This window comes from Eubalaena glacialis, chromosome 18, assembly GCF_028564815.1.
Source record: "Eubalaena glacialis isolate mEubGla1 chromosome 18, mEubGla1.1.hap2.+ XY, whole genome shotgun sequence".
In the NCBI taxonomy this organism is placed as follows: domain Eukaryota; kingdom Metazoa; phylum Chordata; class Mammalia; order Artiodactyla; family Balaenidae; genus Eubalaena; species Eubalaena glacialis.
This window is the reverse complement of record NC_083733.1, coordinates 36,701,157-36,714,226: the sequence shown is the minus strand read 5'-3', so window position 1 is coordinate 36,714,226 and position 13,070 is coordinate 36,701,157. Positions and strand designations below refer to the sequence as shown.

The 13,070-nt window shown below is 36.3% G+C and overlaps 1 protein-coding gene across 4 annotated transcripts in view; it reads left to right on the top strand.

The window, feature by feature from the left end:
• Nucleotides 1-13,070, top strand: part of PHKB (phosphorylase kinase regulatory subunit beta) — a 220,649-nt gene that overhangs the window by 3,502 nt on the left and 204,077 nt on the right. The window lies entirely within an intron of this gene.

Here is a 13,070-nt window from a genome sequence, read left to right as displayed (position 1 = left end):
GAGGTGGTTCCCCCACCGTTTATTTCCATTTGTATTTCAAGCCCTGTTTTGGCAAGATGGAGGGGAAAAATCTTGAAGAAAAGAAATAGGAAATAGCTTACGGAAGAGTCACAAACAAGAGAAAACAAAGCTTATACTTTAAGGAACAATAATGATCCATGTCTTTAGTTGTCATCTGCCAAATGACAAAATAGTATATGTAACATTGCCAATTGCTTTCTGATTTAATCTTTGAACTAAGAGAACAAGAGGACATATATCTTTGAACTGTGCTTTCTTTAAAGCATCAGGCTCTCGTTTTCACCTTGGCTTTCTTAATAAGGGCTTGATGGGTTTTCAGCACTGACAAAGTCCTTCAGCAGTTACTGGGAAATAGAATGCTAAAGGTATGCTTTTATGCATCAATAGTCCCGAAAATTTCAAAACCTAAGAACTGTGCTTAACATTACATAGAGTGTTTAAAACCATATACAAGAAGTTTTTCCAGTACCATATTATTAAATCAAAATAGAATGCACCAAGAAACTAAATAGGAAAATACCAAACTTAATCGTTATAAGCCATTTAAAAGATGGATTCCTTATAAATTACTTTCAGTATAGACACTTGGGGTTCATCTAACCAAAACTTAGTGATAACTATAAAGAAATAAAACTTTTATCTGTTAAATAGAGTGGTTTGCATTTATAGTTTATTTACTAATTTAGAAATACTTCATTTATGTTGGAAATGATTTGTTTTCTGCTATTGTAGTTCCTTGGACGTTATCATTGTGGGAGAGTGTATAATGGTGTGATTTCATTTAACAGTCATTTTAAAGAATGTCCTGGGTTTATAGCTGAGCTTTTCCTTGGTACCTTTGGCTAGAAACTATTTAATGTTACCAAAAGTGAAAGCCAGTATCTTGATTTTGGAAAATTAGTTTCTAATATACCCAGATCGTTTTATGCATTTTAACCCTCTTTATTCCTCCTGGATTTGTTTCTGTTATGTTTTTCTTTATTTCTGCTCTTTATTGAATTTAGTGTGTCCTGCATTTCCATGTGTGCATGCTTGAGCTGTGCTCTGAATGCTAATGTGTCATTATGTGCTGTGGTTGAATATACTTTCTTTTGTTTTGACTGCTTAAATCTAAAAAGAGATCTGGATGTCCAGGTTTTTCTTTAAAGAGCCTTGTGGTAAAACATACAGGACAATGAATTTATAGGCAAATTCCACAACCAAAATGAATTAACTAATTATTAGGGAAGGAGTGTAGCATCCAGTAACTTAGATGGCTTCCATTTCTCATTTGACTACTACAGTTATATTTTAGATTAGCAGAGTTGATCAGCTAGAGCAATTACATTGGCAGTACAAGTTCAGTTATTTGTAGTAATTGTTATGGCATTTTGTGATGAGGTAAGAAATGTCATGGCATTTTTACTTTTATTCTTAGATGATAAGATAATTTTTAAAATTATTCCTTAAAATGAATCATTGGCTTATCTCTATCTTGGCTCTGTAAGTTTATCAGTATCTCAGTGAGTTTATCAGCATGTGACTTGAGTTTTTCTCTTTATTTATTTATTTTTAGGTTTTTTGATTAATTTAATTTGATTTATTTGATTTGATGGGCATATCAATACCTGGTAAAGTTTTATTGTATATTCTGGGCAAAACTCAACTTTTTATTTTGTGTGTCTGACACTCTCTTCTTTTTAGGCACTTATATAGCAGCCTTGTTTCAGCCTAATTTAATAGTCAACCAATTAATAAAGTTCTTTTGGCTTAAAGAGACCATAGGCCTGAGGCTCCTGGACTGTTATGTGTTGTAGCCCCTTTTAAGAGCCTAAGGAAAGCGTACACATTTTGTGTTCAGCTGTACCTGAATCTCATCCTCGCTCTGTTGTTTAATACTTGTTTGATCTTGAGCAAGTAACTTTACATCTTTGAGACTTGGTTTCCTTCTCTGTAAAAGTAGGAGTAATAAAACCTACCTGAAGATATTATTCTGAGGATTAAACAAGATGTTATGTGCAAAACACTTGATATTTAATAGCTGCCCAATAAATTTTATTCTTTATCTTTCCTAAAAAATGTTGTCTTTTACAATATTGCTGGTATGTATTTAAGAGTAGGATTTTACAAAAGCAGACATAGTTGCTTATCTCTTTACCTCATTTCGGTATCTACCCTCATGGTAGCCATTTGATTAAGAAAACTAGTCATGCTAAAATACAGTTGGATGGAATCAGATTAACCAGAATCTACCTCTCGTTTTAATCTAAGTCGATTTTGTTTTTGTCAGTAATCATTACAAGTCTAAAGAAAAGGTTTTTGACAGTTTCCATGGAAACTCCTATTAGACAACAAGGAGAGCAGTCATTATTTTGCGTATAGTTAGAAGAGATTTTGGGCTTATATTGGGTATGCTATGGGTTCCTTTCATGTAGGATGGAATTTTCAGGAGCACTATGTAAACTGTATCCTGCTGGGAGCTCTGATCTCTTCTTACTGTGTCCTGCCCTGAAATCTTATACGATTTAGGAAGTAGAAGCCATATGATATGGCTTAACTCCCTTGGCATGAATCTTATTGACCTTAAAGCTTACTCTCTTTCTGTCATTCTCCTCAGCAAAGATGATGCTTCAGATTTTATAAGTGAAATGATTTCATGAAGAGTACAATGGCTTGTCTCACTGCTTTAGACTGTTACAGAATACCACATTGTGCATCATAAAAGCTATTTTCTTCTTACTGTTTTCTTGATCTTCAGTCTTCTGTGAAGCCAGAGAAAGGGTAAGGGGAACTCCCCAGAATTCCTGATTCTGATCTAGTTGCCTGCTGAAAATTTCCATATGGGTATATATGATGAGCATCTCAAATGTAACCTGGCCCAAACAGAACTCTTATTTTCTAATCCTATTCCTACCCTAAATATATGCCTCCGTAAATCTTCTCCATCTCAGTAAACTAAAGCATATTCTTCCAGTTGCTCAAGCTAAAAATATGGAGGTCATTCCTCATTCCTTTACTCTTTTTATTCAGTTCACTTGTAAATCTTTTCTATTCCGGTTTCAAAAACATATACAGAAATCTGCCTATTTTTCTCCAGCTGTGCTCCTAGCTCCATAGTTTAAGCCACTTTCATCTCTGATCTAAACTACTGAAATAGCCTGGTTTCCTGTCTTCATATTCTTGCCTCACTGCAATCTGTTCTCTACCCAGCAGTGAGAAGAATCTTTTAAATATATAAGTCAGATCACGTCACCTTCCTGAAATCCTTCATTACCTTTAGCAGTAAATCCACAGTCCTTCCCTTGGGTGACCCTAATCACCTGGCTCTTGCCTGCTTCTCTAATCTCCTCATGGAATACTCCTCTCTCCCCCACTGCTCTTCAGCCATGCATGCTTTGATTCCTTAAGACACAGTTTGTTTTCACTTAGGCTCTCTGTTACAGCTATTTCCTCTTCCTGGAATAATCTCTTATCTTGCTGGTTGGGCAGCTTCTTCCTTTTGTTCGTCTTTTCAGTTCACATCTTAAACTTAGCCTTTTTAGAAAGGCCTTTTTACCTACTCAATCAAAGTGGCCCCCAGACATATCGCTCTTAATTTTGATACTCTAGTATACCTCTCACTATTTGATATTTTTCTCTTAGCTTCTCTATACAGAGATAGAGAAGCTCATGTATCATATGAGAGAAGAGACTTCATCTGTTTTGTTCACTCCTGTATCCATAGAGCCCAGAAGAGTGCTTGGAGGATAATAAATGCTCAGTAAATCATATTGCTTAGAAAATCATATTACTTATCACATCTTAGTCCCTCCTGCCCCTTTTGAGAGATAATGTAATGTGGTTAGTATATCGACTCATAAAACTAGGTTCACGTCTCAGTATGAAACTTATAAACTGTGTGAACTGCTTTTTCACCTACTTTCCGTAATTATACAGTGGAGATAATAGTATATCCCTCATAAGTTCTTTTGTGAAGATGAAGTAATGTTTATGAAGTATCTAGTGGTTGTAATGGTACTAATAATAACAACAATGATTATAATGTTGATGATGACAACAGTGACAATTTCAGTAGCTAATTTTTGTTGAGTATTTAATATGTGACAAATAGTGTTCTAAGTGCTTTATATTTAAATCTCACAACAATCCTGTGCTGTAGGACTGCTAACTATCTGTTGAAAAATCAAAACACAGAGAAGCAAAGTAACTTACATAAAGTCACACAGCTAGGATACAAACTCAGCCAGAGCTCCCAACCATTGTTGCCTTCCCCTTCTTCAACATGCATACTGCCTAGTATTCCATAAATGAATGCCGATGATTATTGTTTGCATCTTGGTGATATTCACTGCTCTTCTGTCACTCATGTCAAATTAGCTACTGTTTACTGGACCTCTCTGATGTTGTGGGAAGTGTGTAATACAGTTGGCCCTCTGTATCTGAGGGTTCTACAGTTTGAGGATGCAGAGGGCTGACTGTACCATGCCATTTTTTTTTTTAACATCTTTATTGGAGTATAATTGCTTTACAATGTTGTGTTAGTTTCTGCTGTATAACAAAGTGAATCAGCTATACATATACATGTATCCCCATATCCCCTCCCTCTTGCGTCTCCCTCCCACCCTCCCTATCCCACCCCTCTAGGTGGTCACAAAGCACCGAGCTGATCTCCCTGTGCTATGTGGCTGCTTCCCACTAGCTATCTATTTTACATTTGGTAGTATATATATGTCAGTGCCACTCTCTGACTTCGTCCCAGCTTACCCTTCCCCATCCCCGTGTCCTCAAGTCCATTCTCTACGTCTGCGTCTTTATTCCTGTCCTGCCTCTAGGTTCTTCAGAATCATTTTTTTTTTCAGATTCCATATATATGTGTTAGCATACGGTATTTGTTTTTCTCTTTCTGACTTACTTCACTCTGTGTGACAGACTCTAGGTCCATCCACCTCACTACAAATAACTCAGTTTCATTTCTTTTTATGGCTGAGTAATATTCCATTGCATACATGTGCCACATCTTCTTTATCCATTCATCTGTCAATGGACACTTAGGTTGCTTCCATGTCCTGGCTATTGTAAATAGTGCTGTGATGAACGTTGTGGTACATTACTCTTTTTGAATTATGGTTTTCTCAGGGTATATGCCCAGTAGTGGGATTGCTGGGTCATATGGTAGTTCTATTTTTAATTTTTTAAGGAACCTCCATACTGTTCTCCATAGTGGCTATATCAATTTTACCATGCCATTTTATATAAGGGACTTGAGCACCCGCAGATTTTGTTGTCCTTGGCAGCGGTGGTGTGGTCCTGGAACCATTCCCCCGTGGATTCCAAGGGGTGACTGTATATGATACTGGTCTTAGAGAGCTCAGAGCCTGATGGAACTTTTTGCAAAGCTAAAGATGACTTCAGTGCTTTTGCATACATGCAGTCTCTAACTCTCTCCTGGCCTCTTCTAGTTGTTTCTTACTTAACTTTGCTACCTATAGCCATCACCTCCCATTGTACCACCTCTCTAGCTAGTCTGTTCTACAAGTTCTTATCTGGGTGATTTTTCTAAGATAAAGAACTGATCCTATTATTCCTCTGCTTAGCACCACTTGTGAGCTCCATATTTCCTGCAGGATTAGCGTGGCACTTCAGAGAAGGCATCTGTGGAAATGACATTTGCGCTGAAGGAGGATATAGGAGTCAAATGAGAAGCTGGGGTGAGGAGTGTCCTAGGATAGGATCTTGGGGATAGATAGAGCTGGATATTTGAGAACAGTATCCTCAAAGGACAAAGCACTGTGAATGACAATAATAGGAAAGAGAGGATGGCTGGGAGGGGCAGGGTGCTGGGAGGCTTGAAGGTACTTGGATTTTATTGTAATTGGAAGGGAAAACTATAGAAAATTTGAAATAATAGGGTGATAAGACCTGAGTAATACTTTATGAAGATCCTCTGGCTATCATGCAAATAAATTGGAAATTGGTGAGAAGGCAGGGAGCAGCCTAATGGCCGAAGCCATGTGCTATATGTCTCTATCTCTATGTTTAACAACTAGCATAATGCACAGTGCTGGGCATATGGGGCATTCAATCCATCTTTGATAAAGAAGGGCTGTGAAAGCACAAATATTGACTCTGTCATCAGTCTTGATTCAGAAACTGAGGCCACCTTGATTATCTACCATTTGTATGGTATCTTTGACTCAACAGAGTAACTTTTGGAATGTGGCCAAATTTAACACAGGAAAATTTTCTGTGTGCATATGTAGCAAATTCTTATAAATCTATATCTTATTTTTATATCATTATGATAATCTCTGTCCATATTTTAAAGCAGAGATTAATCATTGTATTTCTGAGGAATAATCTGTAAAACCACACAAGGAGCTGCCATATCTTTTCTTGGTTCAGGCTGAAAGAGACAGACATTTGATTTACCTATTAAAAGATACCGGGTTTGGGCTTCCCTGGTGGCACAGTGGTTGAGAATCTGCCTGCCAATGCAGGGGACACGGGTTCGAGCCCTGGTCTGGGAAGATCCCACATGCCGCGGAGCAACTAGGCCCGTGAGCCACAACTACTGAGCCTGCGCGTCTGGAGCCTGTGCCCCGCAACAAGAGAGGCCGTGATAGTGAAAGGCCCGCACACCACGATGAAGACTGGCCCCCGCTTGCCGCAACTAGAGAAAGCCCTCGCACGAAACGAAGACCCAACACAGCCAAAAATAAATAAATAAATAAAAAATCCTTCCCTCTACTTAAAAAAAAAAAAAAGGATAACGGGTTTGTGGGAAATGTAAAGGTTTTTTGTTTTGTTTTGTTTTTATTGGTAAACACACAGTTAGGACATGTCTTTTTTTTTTTTCCTGAGTCTTGAAAATATACCCAAAAGAGATTTGAAAATAATCCCTGACTAGAAAACACGTAAAAGAAAATTGTAACTGCACATGTTATATACTTGTTCTTGAAAATTTGATAAATGCTTTGTTATTGTACATTGTAGTTTTCTATGATGTGTTTTTAATAAATTCATACTTTTTCTCATTTTTGTCACAATAAGCCTTGGCTGCCTTGATTAGAAGTGGTTTTAAAAAGGTGAAAAAATTGTTGCTGTTTTTTATTTTAGTATTTGTTCCTTTTTTCCCTATAGAGTTTATTAGTTTCTTTTACCAACGATGATATGACTTTATCTTAGTTCCTTAAAAAGAACTGTTCTTTATTTTTAATTTCTTGATTTCATAGCTTCTCCTTCAGTTCATATTTCACAAATTTCTTGAGGAGGTTGCTTTTTATAGGTGAACGGATACAGTACATTAAGTGACTTATAGAACCAGTGAGAATCTTTTTAAGTGTATAATTGAAATTGGCCATTTTTATGGGTTCTGATATATTATGTGTCTCGTGTTCTTTGTTGTCTTTCAAAATATACATCATTAGTTTTTAATTTGTTATATAAAAATTTTTAAAGCTTATTGTTTTAATTGTTATACTCCCTTTATTATCAATAACTTCACACCATTTCCATGGCCTTCCTTTTTAGTCATTTAAGATTCAAGTCTTATAGGACTTGAATTATTGCAAATATATAGGCCCTGGTCATGGAATGAACCGTCATGTTGTTATTTGTATGATAGGTGGAGTCTTGTGGCTAAAGCTGTGAATGTAGACTGGCAAGGACAAGCACAGGGTTTAGGATTGGGCAGTTGAGCTTTGGACAGTCCTTTTTATATGTGTTTGATCATAAATACCTGATGGTTGATTATAGTTATAAATCATTAGTATGCCAAAAAGATGACCTTGGCTTGCTGCAGCTTCAGTCAGTGGACTCTTTTTTGCATGGAATTTTCAGCCTGTAGGGGAGCTTATTCTTTATTATTATTATTTAAATTTAAAAAAATATAATTTACATCTAAACTTTTAACAGCTTGTGATTTAGGATGATTTCAGTTTCATCTTTTTTTTTTTTTTCCTGTATTCTGAGTATGTTTCTGTCATGAATTTTCATCTGTGTAACCAAATGGCAGTTGTGCAAATCTAACACTTTAAAAGTTAAGGGCAGTGGACTAAACCTCTAAACTTACTATGATGTTTGATTTTAAATGTTTTGATAGAAGCATTTACTGATCTATTTCAAGGATGGAAATTTTGGCTCAGGTCTCAGGTAGCCTCCGTGCAGGTATATGTCTGTGTGTGTGTTCATATGTATGTAATTTGACCATAGACAATGTTATCTTAATGTAGGTGGCCTCTCTCCTTAAGCAAAAACAATATATTAAATAAGTTTCGAACAACAGAGCAGCCTATGGCTGAGTGATTCCAAAGTGGGCAACACTGTTAGGTTTTAACCAGTTTGGAGCTGTCGATTTGTTAGGTGACTTCACCTGGAAATTTGTAGTAAGAAACCTGGAGCTCTAGAGTACATGCACTCTGCATCATTAATCATTAGGCTTTGCTCATGATGTAGTGTAGTATATAGAGCCATGCCCCGTTGGGTGCCATTTCAAACTTTCATACTTCTAAATACATTTTTAAAATATATCTTATTTAAAAATAATTTTTTAAAAGTCTTATTTTTTAAACATAATGTCATTTGGTATTATGCTAGGCTTTGGTAGAGAGCATGAATCATTTCTATTGATATTCTTTCTGCTTTGATGGGATTTTTTTCCATTCAAATTGAGCCTGTTTTAAATATGGCTCATATAAGCTAGTTGATTTTAGACCTTTACCTTTTGTTTGTGTTAAACATCTTTTAAATGGTCTCCTGATAACAATGAATTGTCCATGTTAAATATCTTTAATAAAGAGGTATTTAAAATACTTACTTGTTTTCTTAATTTACATATTTCTGACAGTAATTATCTTTGTTGAATCTTTTTATGAGTTTTTATCTGTTGTTTCTGTCAGTTCTGAGATCCTTGTGTTTGGATATGTTATCTTGTTTTAATGGAAATATGCAATGAAGCACAATTAATTTGTTATACCCACCTAATCCCAATTCTCAATAGGCTTGTAGCTTTGATAATAATCATTTGCTCAATGAGTACAAGGCTAAAAAAAAAAAAAATCCTAGCAGGATGTAAACTTAATTATTATTATTTAAAGGAATAAAAAACTATTTGAGGATTAGAAGTTATCACTAGACTCTCCTTCTGTATTACTCTACATGATGCTGATATTTGTACCTAAGACCTATACCAAATTTAAGCCTTTCCTCAGTCTAATTTTTCTACCTTTTAAATATTTCTTGAATATTCCCTCTCCTCTGTATCCCTGCTGTCACTATCTTAATTCAAGGCCTTAGGATGAATATTTTAACCAAAAGTGGACTCTTGTGCCTAGGGCTCACCACTTTACTGTAATCTTTCACACTGCCAATAGTTATCTTTTTAAAGTTTGGATCATATGATGCCCTTACATAAACCTCCCCAATGGCTCTCCATTATCCAAAGGATAAAATGTAAACCTGGAGTCTGCTGTTCAGCATCTTTCGCTGTTAGTCTTCTGGTTACCTTTCCATCTTCCCTTCCTACTTACATTCTCTGCTACAGTGCTTTATTTTCCATTTGTTTTTGAATAATAACATATTTTCATACTAAATATATTTCCCCCACTGTCAAGTCCAAAAAGGTTCAAAGTTCAAATTCAAAAAAGAAGTACAATAAATGAAGCAAAATAGTGACTGTAGTGTGTAATAAGTTTATGACTTGAGGGCATTCTTGATTGTTTTTTAGCTGTGGACAGCATCTCCAGGGCCAAACTTATGGCTCTGACTTCCTTTGCCCCTTGCTTAAAAAGCTTGAGCAGTCTCTGTGTACTGATTTTCGCTTCCCTTGCAGGGAAAATGGAGGAAATCACATAGATTATTCATCTACATTTTTATAAAAATGTAAGTCATCAGTAGTGTATTTATTTATTTTTACACGTAGAGAAGATCAACGATATGTAATAGGTCTTGTCTATCACACTTTAGACTTTACATTAAGATACCAAGAAATTTGAACTTGGCATTTAAATTTCAGGAATATCGTATTGAAGGAGCATGAAATGATATACTTTTAAATGAAGTGGGAAGATACTATTTAAATCTTGCCACCTAGAGTAAGTTCAACATTTTTCAGAATAAGAAATGATATAAAATCTTTTTTTTATAAAACTATTAAACACAGGGCTAAATAACACACTAGAGAAGAATCTAAGTTTTCATGTTAGACCTCATCAGGTCACAGCCTAGCAGTTACTATGTATATAACTTACAAAAGAGAGCTCTTTTTAGTTCTTCCTCATTGCAGTTGTCTTGAACTAATAGAAATAAAAGGAAATGAAGTCTAGGTTAAGAACAGGTGCACAAAGTATATAGTGGCTGAAATAGTTCACTTATACAGCTAACATGGAGAAAGTGCAGTGATCAATACTAGAATTGCTTGGAAAACAACTTAGTATTTTGGGGAAAATTGTTGTTAAAGCGGTATTTCTTATTTAAATGTTCCTTTGGAAGCAGGTTATATATTGCTGGGAATCTGTATTATTTTCATAATAAGAAATGGAAATTTCAAGAGAACAGCTGAAATAACTATATACTCAACTTCTTTGCTTGTTTTATGTGAAACAAACAAAAAAGCATACTTCAGTGTTTAAGTTTTAGCTCTTCCACTTGATAGCAATGTGACTTTGGATAAGTCACAACCTCATTTTTTTAAATCTGTAAAATGAAAATAATAACAATACTTACATAATAGGGTTGTGAGAAATAAATGAAAGCATGCAAATTTGCACATGGTAATGTTAGCTGTTTTTATTATGATGCTGGTAATAATGAGATTATTATATTATTTTTTACCTTTTTTGATCTCTTTGGTTAAAAGTGAATTTTTGTGTTTATATTCAGTCTGGCGTGATGCATATTGACACCTCCCACTAAGTGTAATGTTTTGGGTATATTGGTAAATTATGTTAGAGTTAAGCAGTGTCATCCTCTAAGACAGCAGTCCCCAACCTTTTTGGCGCCAGGGGACTGGTTTCGTGGAAGACAGTTTTTCCCCGGAGGGGAGTGTGGTTCAGGCGGTAATGCTAGCCTGGGGAGTGATGGGGAACGGGAGATGAAGCTTTGCTTACTTGCCTGACGCTCACCTCCTGCTGTGTGGCCTGGTTCCTAACAGGCCTCGGACTGGTACCGGTCTGTGGCCCGGGGGTTGGGGACTCCTGCTCTAGGACATAAAGGCCAAAATAATGAATGTAAATTAAAAAAAAAACAAAAAACACAGACCCCCAAAGAGGGAGTCAAGAGATTTTATTTCTGATGTTAGTTCTATTTTTAACTAGTTCTGCCTTCTTGAGCAAATTGCGAAATTTCTTCCATAAAACAAAGTGCTTAGACCAGATGCTTGTTCATGTTCCTTTCTACTTCAGAATGTTCTGGCTCTTAACCATTGACTGTCAGGGCAGTCAAGGGAGAATATTTATGTGGTTTTAGAACTTAGGTTGGGTGATTTTAAGGCAGATCTTACAAGATGGGGAATTGGTTGGAATTGGGCAAGTTGATGACATGATAGCTTTGGATTGGTTGTATAGTGATTCGGGGTCTTGAAGCAAGCTTTTATGAACAAGATGTTAGTCTTGATATTAAGCTATTTTGGTTAGTTCACAGCCCTATTTTCTAGGGGTTGTGGAGTTGGATTTTCCTAAGATAACAAAGCTGCTATTTGATTTTGATCCCTTCTTCTTCTCTTTTTTCCCCTCCCCTCTCTTGTTTTTTACAAGATGGAATAACTTCCTCTGTAGAGCCTTGGATCTCCTTAAAATGCAGATTCTCATACAGCAGGTCTGGGATGTAGCCTGTGAGTCTGCAGTTCCAGCAAGCTCCCAGACAAGGCCCTGCTGCTAGTGGATCGCCTACACTTTGGGGATCAAAAGTCTATCCATAGCACCATACTTGCTGAGCAGCAGTCCTGTGTAACGTTCTCATGTCTTAGATCTTGGGCTCTGAATTAAGTATTCTCATGTTCCCAATCTTGAACTTAGTCTTCAGATAAATATGTCATTACTGGCGTCGCTGATTCCTGTTAGACGTGACCCCACATTCCTATGTGTGACCATGACTGTTTCTGCAGCTTCCTTTTACTAGTGTGGCTTTCTGCTTTTACCAGTTTGCAGGTCTACTCCAGGTTCTGACTTCTGACCTGGATTGACCTGGACTAAATCATTTTACTCAGCTGACCCAGGGCATTTGGGTTGCTAGTTCAGGACTCTTGTTTGAGCCCATTGCTATACATTAATAACAAAAGTTAATTTTACAACAAATGTTATTGGAAATTACTGGGTATTATTCACATTTCCTTCTAATATCTTTATCGTACATTATTTCTTTAATTATATTTGGTGATCCTTTCTATGTCCAGAAGATCTTGTAGTCTCCATCTCAGTAGGCAGCTCTGCTTCAGGATGTAATGACTGACTCCATTTTCAAGGAGTTCCCTAGCCAATTAAATGGAAATGAGAGGCATATTTGGTCAGCACTAGAAGTTAAGCTTATTTTCCCCCTCGTCCAATTTATTTTCCACAAGTATTTCTTTGAGAAACTGAAGTGCTGATTGCTTGAAGATCTTTGTTGGAGGCCCCTGATGGTGGTGGTGGTGGTGATGTGAGGAGGATCTGGCCTCTTTCATGCCTCATGTAGCTTATCAGTTCAGGCAGAATGATGCCAGTAGACACTGCCTTTAGAAAAGTTTTTTTTTTTCTAGGTATCCTTATAAGATAGGATTCAACAGTCTTATACAGTGAACATAAAAATGAGGGTAGGTGCTTCAAGTAATAGATATAATTGTTTGAAAAGGAGAGGAAACAGTAAAAGGTCTTCAAATTAACTACAAAAAACTAGCAAGTTCCAGGCTGATTTCTATTATGGTTTCATGTTACAGTATAGTTTAATTTGCAATAGTATAAGCTGAATACCTAATACTTGTTTTTGTTTATTCTTTTTTTAAAAATTTATTTATTTTTGGCTGTGTTGGGTCCTTGTTGCTGCATGTGGGCTTTCTCTAGTTGTGGCGAGCGGGGGCTACTCTTTGTTGCGGTGCGCGG